This window comes from Urtica dioica, chromosome 4 (assembly GCF_054948205.1).
Source record: "Urtica dioica subsp. dioica isolate 48M chromosome 4, U.dioica_male_clone48M_v1_H2, whole genome shotgun sequence".
Lineage (NCBI taxonomy): Eukaryota > Viridiplantae > Streptophyta > Magnoliopsida > Rosales > Urticaceae > Urtica > Urtica dioica.
The window spans coordinates 45,043,657-45,059,584 of NC_142759.1; positions in this window are offsets into that span (position 1 = coordinate 45,043,657).

Sequence of the window (15,928 nt, forward strand, 5' to 3'; positions counted from 1 at the left end):
ATTTGATTTCCTCTCTCCTTGCCGCCCATATGCATTCCTTATAGAAGAAATTTGTTTCCTCTTTTTTTTTGGCAAGTATCTTCATACATCAATGCACAAAATAATCTCTCTTTCCTTCTCTATTGTGGACGGTTTCTATGGCTTCTAGAACATGCTTATAGATGTTTCTTTATTTGTTCATGATAACACAAGAAAAGCCCATCAAGAATTTTCACATAAAATTCCATGAAATGAAATTCAATCCTCAATGCCCAATTCCTTAATATGGCCGAGTGATATAGAATTTATTGTCATCATATGACAATGTCAAAAAACTTATTTATTGACATTCATACAACCCCATGTCAAAAAGACAAAATTATCCTTTAGACAATTTTCGTAAAACTTGTCTAGTTCAATATTTAAACTTGTTTTTACTTAGCTTTCATGTTTAACTAATCCTACTCTAAAGACTTGTAGTAGTGACCTCATGGATCAAAATGAACAAAACTTGAGCTAGCATACTTGGACTAAAAAGTTCACAAACATTTTCCAAGTTCTAGCTTGATGTCAACTGACTCCACTAAAGAGTTGACACTGAAATCTCTCGGTTCATATGAATATATTTTCTACTCAAGAATTCTACTTAATTGTAATGAGTGGATCCATTGAATATTATCTATGTTTACCCTTCGTGAATATCATCAACTAGATGAGATTTACAAAATTACCATTTTACCCTTCTAGTTGTTATTTCCTCAACTCCTTTGTCGCTTGTGAATAAGCTAGAAACAATGTATTAACGAGGAGCTAACAATTCACATTGATTCATCCAAAAGAGTCACGACTCAATTTGGACACTGGTCAGTTCATTTATTCACATTCCCAGGAACAAAGCATGAGGTGATATACATTGCATTTAAGCAATCTTGTACACGAATTCCATATCTATGAGATCTTCACAAAGTTGTTCATGACATCTTCATAACTTACTACTTCACCAATAGGTCTTGTCTATATCACATAGTGAGTCTAGAGCTCTGACTTTCTCAAATGAGAGTACGTAAGCTATGAAATGACATGTCTCATTTTAGGATTGAGGTAAGTATGATGCAATTCATTCATAGTGACTCCGAGACATAAGAGGCTAAATGGTTTGTTCTTATTCTATCTTTATAAGTGCACTGGTCAATTCAGTACCTTCAGAAGATACCTAGGAAGAACTATAGAGTCTCCAACTCTCAATGCCTCATAACCAGACATCATAGATTCTCCTAACAATCATACTGAGATGAATAACCCTTTGATCCTTAGATTGTGAATATACTATTTTAAGCAAACCATGAAGAGTTTGTTCATGCAAATCTATATTTGACTCTTCATATGTTGTTAGGTTTGTTTAAGGACTAAAGACTATACTTTATCATAAAGCTTCAAACATGCAAGGAAGAATGAATGAACGTTTCAACTTTTATTAATTATTCAGCAGTTACAAGCAAGAGTCTTCATGAGACTTTATTACATCAAATGTACATAAGTAAAGACTACTACTCTTCTTGTAGGCACCATTAACAACATGCTCTCGGGTAATGTTCAAGTCGTACACCTTCTAAAAGAAGGTTAATGTTCTCTCACCTAATGGTTGATTCCAGGACTGATTGATTGTGCACACTTCCGAAGTTGGCTTACGTTCGGTTGAATCTTTTGCTGGGGAAGCAACGATGCTTAGGGCTTATATGTAACGAGAAAGGTATTACAGAACAAATTGACCTATCTCGATACGGGCGGAACCTGGAGGGTCATGATTACGCACTGACTAAATCAGTGGACACTCGTTACGATGGGTAAATATAATTATAGTATCAAAGTTGGGTTCAGTCCTGGATTACACGGTTGAGTATTGTAAGGGACTAGACAATTCGATTAAAAAAGAAAAAAGGAATATTTTATCTTTTGTCGACATTGTTAAGCTTCTACTACTAGGTTCCCCGATTCGGCTTCGATAAAGGCGGGTAAGAACGTTAATATAATAGTATGTATTATTATTATAATCTCACTTGCTGTAATAGTGATTGACAACATTAAATTCCAAAAAGGGTATTTTGGGAATTAAATAAATATTTATAGTAAAGCTATTTATTTATTGCTAGATCAAGTAAATAAACTTTATATTTATTGTTGGACAAGTAAATATGTGTTAAATGGGTTTAAACCTATTGGGCCTTGAAAAAGCAAAAATTTGGGCCTCCCTACCAGTGGAGGCGATTTTTAGCTGTCTGTTGCAAACCAGTATTTTTTCTGTTTTTCTGTTCATAAATTATAGGAGAATAAATAGGAGATATGATTTTCTTATATTCTCTCCTAATATTTAGGCTAAATATAAGGAGAATATTTAGAAGAATATATATTCCTAAATTTTCTCAACAACAAATATTTTATACTTTTGTATAAAATAAAATCCTAGATATTGATCTGACGGATGAGAGAAAAAATAGGATTCACTTGCTGAGATCCAATGACTAAGATTTAATCCACTAGTGTGGAAATAATAAAAAGAAATAATATCTTTTAGAATATTCTGGAATATTCTATAAAGAGACCTTTTAAACTGCTATAAATAGAGGGCTAATGAGAAGCAAAGTTGAACCTAATAAAGTGATAAAATCGGCAGCCTACTCTCTCCCTTGTGGCCGTGCCTTCGCTTCTTTCTTCCCTCGGAATTTCTTCAATTCCATTCTTAGAAATAAGAGAGAAAGATCGGAAACACCCCGTTTCCAGATCTAGTGAGATATAACGAAGCCCACTCTTTTGTCTTATCTTCCTCGGAGATTACGTTTCGGAAGACTTTGGTGTCATCACATCGAGTCCTTGAAGGAGGAGTTTCAGATCTGATCGTGTGGAGGCTTGTACGTTCAAGACGAAGACGGATTGTGAAAGCTTTCGGTTCGTGAGCCAAAAACTGTAAGTTTTCTTAAACTCGTCTTTTATCTGATATGGTTGCTTGATGAAGTTTCTTATATTTAATTAATTAAGTAATCTAGATCTTGTTTAATAACCATGTTAATAATTAGCTCTTGTTAGTGTAATTATTATTATCCGCATTTAATTGATTATTTAAGGTGCAATAATTACCAACAAGTGGTATTAGAGCTAGATGATTACTTAATTAATTGATTCGTTCTAGTAATTAATTTCAATGTTATTTTTATGAATTTATATTATGATATGTTATTCATTCAATTCAGTATGATATGATAGATGAATTGTGATTCGTGGTTGATCGTAGATTTTTTATTCTCGCATTTCTAGAATTGTTGTTAAACCCGAAATTCAAAGGGTATATGATTTTTGTAATTTTATTCAAAATACTTGTTGTAATCCGATCGTCCTGAAATTCGGAGGGTTGACTACCCGGTGCGAGATGAGATGAGTCCAAAGCACAGCCCAATCGGAGTTCCAGAGATCCACCTTTGACGAATAAGACGAATTTTGTGACATCCTTGTCACAAAATTCCGCCTATCCCTTAGATAGGAGTCTCAGATTTTTTGCCTTCTTGGCTCTTGATCCGAGCTAACTTGTTGAGCCCTACCTTGGTAAGTGGGCTCAAGGATTCGATCGGGTCAAAGCCCGTTAGCCAGGTTGGGCCCAAGAGGCCCAAATCCGATTATTAAAAAGAAAGGTTAATTTTTTGATGTTTTATTTAAATTAATTATATGGGCTGGGCCCTAATAAATTTTATTTAAAACATGAAAAATAAATGATCAAGGACATCGATTTATTTTTCAAAGGCCAATTGTATTGGGCCTTAATTATTAAATTATTTTTTGACAACTATGGAACAATATATAATCTTTGACATTGATTTATTTTTCACTTGAGACATAGAATGTGCTCAACAAGAATCCATGAACTAATGTGATTGAGTTCATCAAGTTAGATTTATAAGAATCAATTAGGATACGATCAATCCGAATCAAAACCATATATGCTTTGCCATGCTTGTTCAATTAATTGTTTTGCCATGTATGATATATCTTGAAAAATTGTTTTGTGGGTTATCATGGGCTTTCATTTATTATATGTAACTTATCTAATATGATTAACATAGTTTTTAATAAATGAGTTGAACGGATCGGAGAAGCTTTGTCACCAAAATCCGATAAGAGGCTAAGCTTGGGGGTTATTAAAAGGCTATGTCTTCCCTCCTCGCATGAAGCTTTTTCTGTGAAGGAATGCTATTATGATAATCAAGACTAGATGTCACGGTACTTCTAATCACTAAGCTATATCGAAACTTAATTGTTTTTAAGGGTACACTAGTACAAAAAACATCATTGGGTGCGACTTTTTTCGCACCTAAAAGTCAAAAGTCGCACCACCCAATGAGACCTTTAGGTGCGACTTTGTCGCACCTAAAGGTGTTGGGTGCGAAAAGTCGCACCCGATGGTCCTGACTTTTAGGTGCGGTTTTCCGCACCCAAATTCGCACCCATAAGTCAGAAAAGATGTGCGAAAAAGTCCGCGGGAAGGCTATTGGGTGCGACTTTTCGCACCCAAAGGCCTACCCGCCAAACATTTGGGTGCGATTAGTCGCACCCATTGCCTACCCGCCAAATCGTTGGGTGCGACAAGTCGGACCCAATGGCTTTCCCGTGAAACTATTGGGTGCGACTTTTCGCACCCAATAGCCTTCCCTCCACCTTTGGGTGCGACTATTCGCACCCAAAGGTCTACCCGCCAAATTTTCGGGTGCGGATAGTCGCACCCGATAGTTTTTTTTTTCATTTTTTATTTATTTATTATGCTTATAAATTCTATGATTATAATCAAATAATACTTACTAAATAGTTTATTAATTAGAAAATTCATTAATTAATATTCATAATAATAATAAAAACTAAACATTTGTTGTTCGATTACAATAATTAGTATAATGTACGACAAATAATTAAAAAAAATGTTCATTCTTTTCCCTTTCCTTTTCCTCGGTTTGTAAACCACTCCTTCAATGATTTACTCCCTCTTCCGCCAAATCTTCCTCCGGAACTGCTGCTACCTCCTCGTGCACTGCCGCTCGTACGCTCTCGCTGGAATTCTGCTGAAGCTGGCGGCGTCGTCTGAGCATCTGCCATTGAAACTGATGGCGGCATTGTCTGAGGCGACGGCGTCGTCTGAGGCATCCGTGGCAACATGTCGGGCGACATCTGAGGCATCTGTGGCATCGTGCCGGACGACATCTGAGGCAAGGGCGAAAACTGCTGCGTGAACGTGAACAGTTGTCGCTGCATCTCCTCCATCTGCTGTTGTTGGGCTCGCCTCATCTCATCCATAGCGAGTTGTTGTGCCGCCACCTGAGCTTGGAGCTCGCCAACCACTGGATCTGGAACGCGGCGCCGCGACGAGCCTGAGCCTGACGACGAGCTTTCATCCTGAGCTTGAGCAATAGCCCAAGATGATCTCGGGACCGCTGGACCTATTCCAACGTACCAATCTTGACGGTTCCCGAGAATTTCTAGCATCGCGTGCTCCTCTGCGTCGTCCTGGTTAAAGACTACGCCTTGCTCTTCTGCTTGTCGCTGAAGATCCGCCAGTAGAGTAACTATCCGCGCCTTTACACATAAGAAAAATTATTAAAACTTAATTATTATGTAAGTAACGTAATCGTAATTATCACATATGACTTACATGTGCTCGTCTCGCCCAATCTGTCGTCCATTCACCTTTTCTATTAAGGTGTTTTTGCTCCCACGTCGTTAACGCGGAGCCCAAAGTCCCATCATCCTTACTCTGCAATTGTTATGAAAATATAAGTATTGAATTGATTTCAAATTAAGTATTTCAAAATTAGAATAACTTACGTTCAAATGACGAGGAGCCAAGAAAGAAAGAGATCCTTGAGTCGACCTCGTCTTCTTCTTCTTCGAATTCTCCTTGTTGCGATTAGACTTTTTCTGCAAATAATTAATTTTGTCATTATTCAATCTGATAAAGATATTGTGATTTATTACAATCATACATTACGTACCTTCCAATCGTCAGTTGCGAACTCGTCTACCACCGCCTCCCAATCCTCTTTCTTATATCCCGGTGGTGTTTCCGCCTTATCGTTTTCTTTGCTCCCACAAAACTCCAAATCGAACTTCTCTGATAGCTTGGACTTCTGGTTGCATCGCCTGATCTTGGCATTCCGAATGATAGCCTGATCAATCGTATTCTGATAGCAATCCGCAGGCAGATCCTCGCCGGTGTCAAGATCCGTGTACACAAATCTGAACTCGGAATGAAGTGCGCTCAAAATAGCAGCCAACGTCTGGGGCGTCACTTCACTCCAATCACGAGTCGTAGGCGGGATATGTGCTTTCACCAAAGCACCGAGGCGGTTGTTAAATAGTCTAACCTTTTTATTTTCTTTTCTTATCTCTTGATAGAATGTTTGGTTTATTGGGTCCCACTTGACCACCTTCGCACCCGGTATACCCTGTGTTGCTCGCGTCGACGTCGAGCCGGTTGTTGGTCCCCTTGATTTCTTAGGACCTTGGGAATTAGGTTCCTGTGGTGGACCTTGAGAATCCGGTCTCTGTGGCGAATCTCCACCCGAACCCGAAGCGGTCGACATCCTATAAAATGAAAACAACATTTTCAAATTGATATCGTATAAAATAAAACAACATTTGTGAACATACATCACAAAACAAAAAGGAACAACATCATTCAAAAACGTGGGTGACACCACGGATATATTTTATTATAAAACCTCACATATGGCGGAGGAAAACCGTGGTTACATAGATAGTTCTCATTCATCGTCATCACTACTTATATCAACATCAACATCAACATCAACATCAATATCAACATCTTCTCCCTAAAAAACGATGCATTTCTCATGATCATCATCGTCTTCCTCACCATTGTCAACGATATTTACTAGCTCAGCATCTTCGATTTCATGTCGATGATTCAGACGATCGATGTTTGACAATTCTATTGTCAACGGAATCGAGGCTGAGGTGGTGGGGTCGACTTCAGGAACGTCCCAAATCCCTTGATGATTGCATTCCTGAACGATTTCCCAGTTACCACCTAAAACAAGATCTTTGATGTAAAAGACTTGTTTCGCCTGAATTGCGAGTATGTACGGCTCCTCTGTAAACCACTGTTTCGCGGTAAAAACACTCGTTTCTCCAGTAGTCTTATCGTTGTGAACTAGTCGCCGAGAATCGTGCTTGTCACCGTACCATATTCATTTGAATAATACAACACGACAGTCGTACCTATAATTCAGCACCATGACGTCTTCCATCCGACCGTAGTAAGTGAAATCATCCACAGGCACACATACACTGCTATTTTGAGTGACTCGTTGATTATCGCGACGATGAGTAATGAACTTCACGCCGTTAACAAAACAGCATGGATATTGATAAGCGACTTGAAGGGAACCGATAGAAAGCGAGTAGATCTCGTCAGACACGTCAGAGCCACTAGCTTTCATTTCAAAACTCTGGTTATTACGAAACAAAGTATTGGTTAGCACTTGCGTGTTTATAAAAAAACGGGTTATTGTGTTATTACCTTGTTCGCAAACCAATCTTTGAATCCCTTTCTATGCTCCGCTTCAATATCGCGAACTCCAGATTCGTTCAGGAAATCCAAATGCTCGCTGTTGCATGTTTAAAACATTGCTTAAACAAAATACAACAATGAAATAACTTAGAGAAGCAAGTGGATCGATTACTTACACCAAATACGGATCCACTTCAGGATAGTTAGTATAGATGTACCACTCCGCTTTTTCTCTTTGTTCATCGTCTAATACTATCGCGTTCATCATCCCATAAGGCACACACATCTCGGATCGAAAAACGGAGAGCTCTCGCACTTGAACTTCTTCAACTACTTTCTTATCTTCAATATACCTTGCAATGAACGTTAGAGCTTCTTCTACAACATAAGCTTCTGCAATAGAGCCTTCTGGTCTAGCTCTATTTTTTACAAAGTGTTTTAACGTCCCAAGGTATCTCTCAAAAGGGTACATCCACCGCATATGCACCGGGCCGCCGTGCAACGCTTCCTCTGGTAGATGCATCGCCACGTGAACCATGATCGTGAAAAAAATAGGTGGAAATATCATCTCAAGCTTACATAAGATCTCGACGATAGACTCTTGCGCTCTTTCAAGATCTTCGGCTCTTAATGTTCTCGAACTTATCAACTTGAAAAAGTTGCAAAGCTCAGTGATCGTATCATGTATTGGTTGTGGCACAAAAGGACGAATACCAACGGCCAACAATCTTTGCAAGATCACGTGGCAATCATGCGACTTCAAACCTGTGAGCTTCCCATCAGTTGTCACAATTTTTTTTTAAATTCCCAGCGAGACCATCAGGAAATTTGACAGATTTTAAGTACTCTGTAAATCGGTGTCTCTGCTCAAGGGTCAAAACGTACGACGCTCGCGGTTTGTAATACCCACCCCCATTTGGTTCCAAGTGCAAAGCGGTCTTGATGCCTAAGTCCATCAAGTCAAGCCTCGCCTTCTCGGTGTCATAGTTCTTCTTTTCCAAGCTGAGCATCGTCCCGAGAAGATTCTCACACACGTTCTTCTCTACGTGCATCACGTCCATGTTGTGTTTCAACTGCGACTCAGACCAGTACGGCAACTCGTAAAAGATGCTTTTCTTGGTCCAATTCAGTTCGCACTCAGCTCGCTTTCATTTTTTGCCTACAGCGGCAGCGTGTTTGCCAGTAGTCGTGCAAGAAACACCAGCCAACTGAGCGAGTATGTCTTGCGAAGTCAACTTCTCGGGTTTATTTCGTTTCTCGTGCTTATCTTTGTAGTGATCGTTGCTTTTCCTCAATCGATGACGCCTTTTTAAGAACCGACGATGGTCATAGTATACGATCCTATTTCTGACTTTTAGGGACGGCGTGTCAAAGTTGCACGTAGGGCAAGCGAGATACCCCTGGCCGCTCCATCCCGATAAATACGATCTAGCCGGAAAATCGTTTATCGTCCAAAGTAACGTGGCACGCAGTCGAAACACTTCATCTTTGGCTCCATCACGAACGCGGACTCCATTCTCCCACAATTCTTTCAGCTCTTCAACCACAGGCCGCAAAAAAACGTCCATATATTTTCCTGGTGAATGAGGCCCCGGGATCAGAAGCGTGAGCATCAGGTACTCTTTCTTCATGCACAACCAAGGCGGCAAGTTGTACGCCGTAAATACTACAGGCCACATGCTGTATGATAGGTTCATATCCCCAAACGGGTTGAATCCATCCGCAGCTAGCCCAAGCCGCACGTTCCGAGGCTCTGCAGCAAAACTCTGGTATCTCTCGTCCAAATTCTTCCACGCTGTACCATCCGTAGGATGTCGTAGAACGCCACCTTCCCTGACGCGATCTCTTTCGTGCCACTGCATATGAAGCGCCGTGTGTCGAGATGCGTACAGTCGCTTCAATCGATCTTTCAAGGGAAAATATCGCAATATCTTTTGCGGTATCTTCTTAAAAGTTGGCTTCCATCTACTCTCGTTACATATCGGGCACGTCGACGTTCGCAAAATGTTTTCGGAATAGGACACAGTCATTAATTCACGCGTCGATCATCTCGTATCCCATGCCAAAACGCTTCAGCTTTGCTTTTGCCTCGTAGTGCTTCTCCGGTATTCGATTACCGACTGGATGAGACTTCCTCAAAAGCTGCAGCAGTTCTGTGAACGACTTGTTCGTCCAATGGTTCGTGACTTTAAGGTGCATCAACTGAACCAAAAATGACAACGACGAAAACTCCTTGCATCCAGGGTACAATTCCGCTTCCAACTCAGCGAACAAGTCTTCCACTTGCTCCTCCGCACGCACATCGCTCGGAGCCGGCTCCATAACACCATCGAAATCCTCGTGATCTCTTATATCCTCCACAGCAGCATGTATTCCTCCTACTCCTCTCTGGGTTGTTTCTCCGATGGGGACTTCTTCAAGATAACCGACGGAACGCACGACCTCGCCATGATGATACCATTCTGTGTAGCCCAGGGTAAACCCTTTGTTTAGCAGATGATGCCTTACAACCCCAATGTCGTGCCATCTCACGTTGTTGCAAGGCTTGCATGGACATCGATATTCGTAATTATCGTTCGGAAATCTTCTTGCAGCGCGGATAAATTCATTAACTCCGATTTTATACTGCTAGGACAACCGATTGTTCTCGGTGATCCAATCTCTACTTGGATTGGACATTGATTTCGCTAAACGAAGAAAGCGAAAATTAACAATTATTAAGAGTTATTGCTAAGGGACGAAGAATTATAAAGATGAAATTATGAATTTTATGTTATTTGAAGTCGAATTGAAAAAATTAGGGTTTTGAGAATAATTGGTTGGAAACTCTACCGAAATTTCGGCAGAATTTCCCCTATAATTCTAACAAACCAAAAACCTGCAAACTCATTTCAAAAGCATATATAAATCATCCAAAACTATCTTCATAATCAACTAAACCCTAAATCGAACCTCCGTGGCTCGATTACAACAAAAATTCAATAATATCAACTCATTTATAAAAAATATATAAACTAAAACTAAATAATACAATAACTCAACTAAATTCAATTTCATGATTAACAATTAAACAAATAACTTAAATTATATTATATTAACTTAAAAAATTACTAACTAAATTAATTTCAACTACATAAAACATTTTACCAATTTTACTAATTATATCAAATTAATTTCAATTACATGATTAACAATTTTAATAAGGGATTATATCAAATTAATTTAAATTACATTAACAATTTTACCAATTTTACTAATTATATCAAATTAATTTCAATTACATAATTAACAATTTTTATAATTATATCAAATTAATTTCAATTACATAATTAACAATTTTATCAAACTAACTACATTATTATTACATATATACATATAAACAACTATTTATTACCTAACTAATTAACAATTAGACTAATTATACTAATTACAATTAATCTAAATTAATTAAAAACACAATTAAAAAGGCTTCGAGAGGCTAACCTGTAGGCGGGACTTGAGCATGGCGAGGCTGCGAGAGGTACGACGGTGCTGCGACGGGGATTTCGTGGGCGTCGCTGCCTGGGTTTCGCCAAACCAACTGAAACAAAAAGAAAAACCCAAAATCAAACATCAAAAACCCTAATTTTTCCAATTTTGGCCAAAATCAAGAAATTTCCAAATAAACGACTTCAAATTCACAAATCCAGGTAATAATCAACATCAACCGAGCTCAATCAATATCGAAAGCAAATCAATTTCACGCAATTATCAAGGAAATAAAAAATCCTAAATTTTCCAATCTCAAACCCTAATTTTTCAATTTTCATTTCGGGTAAGAGATTCTCACCTTGTTTTCGTGAGATTGGTGTTGTCTCCGGTGCTCACTTTCTCTTTCTCTGGCGCTGATTCTCGGTCCGACGTCCTCGATGAGCTCGCGGCGGTCGTTTTTCTTGGTCGGAGCGCGCGGCGATGGCTGGGTCTCGAAGCTTGATGGCGCGCAAGGAAATGAAGAAGCGGGCTGTAGACAATAGTGGTGGTCGCGCGCCGTGGGAGCAGACAGCCGTCACGCGGTGGTGGTCGCTCGCGGCAGGAGCAGAGGCCGGGCGGAGAGCCGTCGGTGGTGGTCGGAGAGAGCGACGGTGGACTGTGGTTGTAGGAGAGAACCCGGAGAGGAGATAGGGATTATGAGAGAGGGTCGGATTGAGAGAGACGGTTGATTATGAATGAAAATCGCATAGAAAATTTCATTTATATCCTGAACTTGAATGTAGGTGCGACTTTCTCGCACCCAAAAGTTTCATTAGGTGCGACTTTGTCGCACCCAATGACATGTGACGGACTTTTTGGTGCGACAAAGTGGCACCCAATGACGTGTGTCAGTACTTTTGGGTGCGACTTTGTCGCACCCACTGATATTTGAAAAGAGAGGGGGAAAATTTGGCCGCGGAAAAATTTAAGACATTTGGGTGCGACTAAGTCGCACCTAATAGTTAGGATTTAGTATTAGGTGCGACTTGTCGCACCTAACGTAATAAAAAATCGCGAAAATTTTCCAGCGCTTGTTTGACTTTTGGGTCCGACTTTTCGCACCCAAAAGTCTTTTGGGTGCGACTTTTAGGTGCGAAAAGTCGCACCCAAAAGTCTACCGCACCGGAAAACTATATTTGTAGTAGTGGTAGCTTAGAAACACTCGAGTTTTTAATATGATTAGATAATTCGAGTGGATCACCTAGATTAAAGTTAATGCTAGGATATAAAAAAAAATAATACTGAAAGTACATTGAGTCATAGACCTCCAACATTGCCACAATACCATGAGGATGAAAGATCCCTGCTTGATCGGCGGTCTTTTAGACATGGTGATCTGCTCCTAAGGACAAGCTTTTCTGATTCCAATAACAAGGTTGTGTCTCTCGCGATAGGTGGGGAAGTTGAGTTCGGCGTGTACTGGCTAAGTCAGTGCATTCGGGTGATACTCTTTCTGCTGAAATGTTGGGTTGACTCATGCGTGAATCCAACCGGTGGTTGCTCACGTGGTCAAAGATTCCTAATTAATTGGTAGTTAGTGAACATAGTTATGAAGTGTCATGAACCACGATTGTTCACTAATCTGAGATGGTTCTCGATTTTCACTAGGTATACTCCGTTCGCCACCATAGTGGGACGAACTGTGGCTATTAGTGGATTACCGTGGAATATAAACATTGGGTTCTTTTCTTTAGTATTTTATCCCGTGCTTGGTTGCATTGTGTTTTTATTTTCCTAAATCTTATTGATAGCTTGTTTCTTTTCATATTGCTAATATATATGTGCTTTTATATTTTTAGTAAGGATAAATTACATTATTGCCCCCTCAACTCTATGGTGTGTAACGATTGACCCCTTAATAAATGAAAACGTTCATCAGAGGACCTGAAATCCTATAATGTAACGATTAGCTCCTTCTGTTAACTTGTATCGACGAAACTCGTTACCTTTCTCACATTTTAAGCATGCAATGTGTGAAATTATTACAATACCCTTATTCGAATGATTTATATAAAATGGGGAAACAACATAAGAAATATATTCGCGTGTTAGGGTTTTTAAAATCAATCAAACGAGAGGCGTGATTTCAGTCGAGGAAAATGGATGGGAGTCAGTCTTGGAGCAGAGAAACGTTGAATCGTTCTCAGCCCGGTATAAATGATGAAGCTCAGTCCTCTGGCAAAGATTGTCGATGACCTAGTTGTCCGTGTGGACTGCCAAGCATCCAACGCACTTTGTGGACCGATGAGAATCCCGGGCGTCGCTTTTTTGGTGTTCTCGATATAAGGTATATTATTTGTGTTGAATGAATGTGTTTATCTTCTCAATTAATGGACTGGTGTTTTGAGTGTTTTAATTTTGCAGAAAGGGATATGTAACGGGTGTGGGTTTTTAGAGTGGATCGATCCCCAGATATGTAAGAGATCGGTTCAAGTGATACCCGGATTACTGAGGAAGAGAAACAAATTAGAGTAGGAACTCGGGCATGGGAAAGAATTTGATCTTGCTGATGGACTTAACAATGTGTGCGAATCAATGGCGAATTGGGGCAAAATAGAAGCCGAAGTCAATAACATGAAAGTTATGTTACTCATCATAGTTGCACTACTATTGTATGTCATTCTCTTTAAGTAAGGCTATGTTGCCCCTAAAATTTGTACATCTGATTTGTATTGTATGGTTTTTTTTTTGGTGCTGAATGAATCAGAAATGGCAATTTGAAGCACTATTTTGCGGAAATGGCAAGTAAGAGATATGTTTACATACATAAGAGGTCTATTTGTTGGAAAAAAAATGTGCTGAAATGGCAAGTAAGATATCAGCCAGTCAAAATATATTGAAATGGCAATTACAAGATCAAAATTCAGTGTACCAACATTGACATTAACTGTACCAAAATCAACATAATTTTACATACATAATGAATCCGTTTCTTGGCCAGAATATACAAGAGGTCTATTAATCATCAAAATATATAAGACATATTCATCAAAAGTGTACTAGACCACAAAATAGTCATCAAAATAACACACCAAAACAGCCTTTTAGAACAAGACTCTTGGTAGCAGTCCTGATCCTTTTCTTTGCCCCATTGTCATATGAAATCTCGGGCTCCTCTGAACAAATACAATGTATACAAATCACCACATAATAACTTTGTCTAGAAACAGTTAATGTCAACTTACCCTAAGGGTTTGGGAGGGCTGACTCGGTTGACTTAGAGCCTGTGTGGGTTGACCCTGATTTGGAGCCTGTGTGGGTTGACTCTGACTTTGGCTTGGGTGGTGTGGTTGACTCTGACTTTGGCTTGGGTGGTTTGGTTGACTCTGACTTTGGCTTGGGTGGTTTGATTGACTCAAAGTATAAACATGTAATAAACATTTGGATTAGGGACCATTTATTAAACACTCAAAGTATAAATCTCACCAGTTCTTCCTGTTTTCTTCTGAAACAAGTTAAGGTATTATGTATCCCCTCTGCTTGTTGGTAATAAAAGTCTAGTGGTACCCATTTTGTATGCTCAGGTCAATCTTTAGCCACTTTAAATACCAACTCCATGTTGCCTTCCCTTCGGATTCCACAACTGCGAATGCAATTCGGAACATGCCATTATTAGCATCAAACCCTACTGCACTCAGTAGTTGGCCTGTATGATGCCCTTTGATGTGGCACCCATCCAGACCAATGATAGGTCTACATGATCTGAAACCAGTGGTGCACGTCTCATAGCATATATACAAACTCTTGAACACGTATTTACCTTCAGAGTCAACTTCCGTCTCAAATTCTACTGTGGATCCGGGGTTTGACCTTTTAATCTCTGCACCAAATCCCACAGAACCGCGTATTGCTGCTTGTAAGTACCTTGAATAAGCTAGCTCATCAGCTTTTCTTGTTCTATACGCCTTCATTCTCGAACACTCCAATACAAAATCTTTTTGTACGCGAATCATAAAATTCGCGGCTGACCAGGATTCATTGTCTTGAAACTCTTGACAATATGTCTTCGCCAACCAAGCCGATGTTGCAAACTTGTTCTTATTTATCCGGGCACATGTATGCTCACCTTGGTATGTCTTGATCATCCATGTTGATGACTTCCCAACCACATATGCAAAACAGACCCACCTACATTTAGGGTCCCTACACTCTGCGCGTACTCTGTTAGGATCATTCTTTTTGAAGAACACTTCTTTTCCAGTCCTAATTGAGTACTCTTTAATTGCATCCATAGATACCTTACTTTTCGGGAACACTAAACCAAGCTTGAATTTTGGTTTCTGCATGTCAGTCCCGGGTCTGAATTCAGGAAATCTTGGCAACTTCTTCTTGACAAAGTCACGTGGCATCTTATGTTCCTCGTTGTCACTTGATGAAACGTTACACCCACCAAACTCGTCTTCATACTCACTGTCTTCAGCTTCCTCAACTTCTTTAGCTTTCCCTTTATTCTTCTTCAATACATCAAGGCCAAAGTCAATAACATCTACAACAACATCATCGTCACTCCGTTCGTATCCACTTTCTTGCTCACGGTCTTCATCATCATTAACCTGCTCTTCATCATCTTCTTGAGCATCAACTTGCTCTTCATCGTCTTCTTGAGCATTCACTTGCTCTTCATCGTCTTCTTGATCATTGACTTGCTCTTCACGGTCTTCTTGAGCATTGACTTGCTCTTCACGGTCTTCTTGAGCATTCACTTGCTCTTCACGGCCTTCTTCAACATTGCCATGCTCTTCACGATCTTCTTGAGCATTGGCCTCCTCTTCACGGTCTTCTTGATCATTGGCCTGCTCTTCACCTTGGATTTCTTAAACATGTTCCTTTTCTATAGGTTTTATTACCGGGTGCTCGCAGTAGAGGTCAATT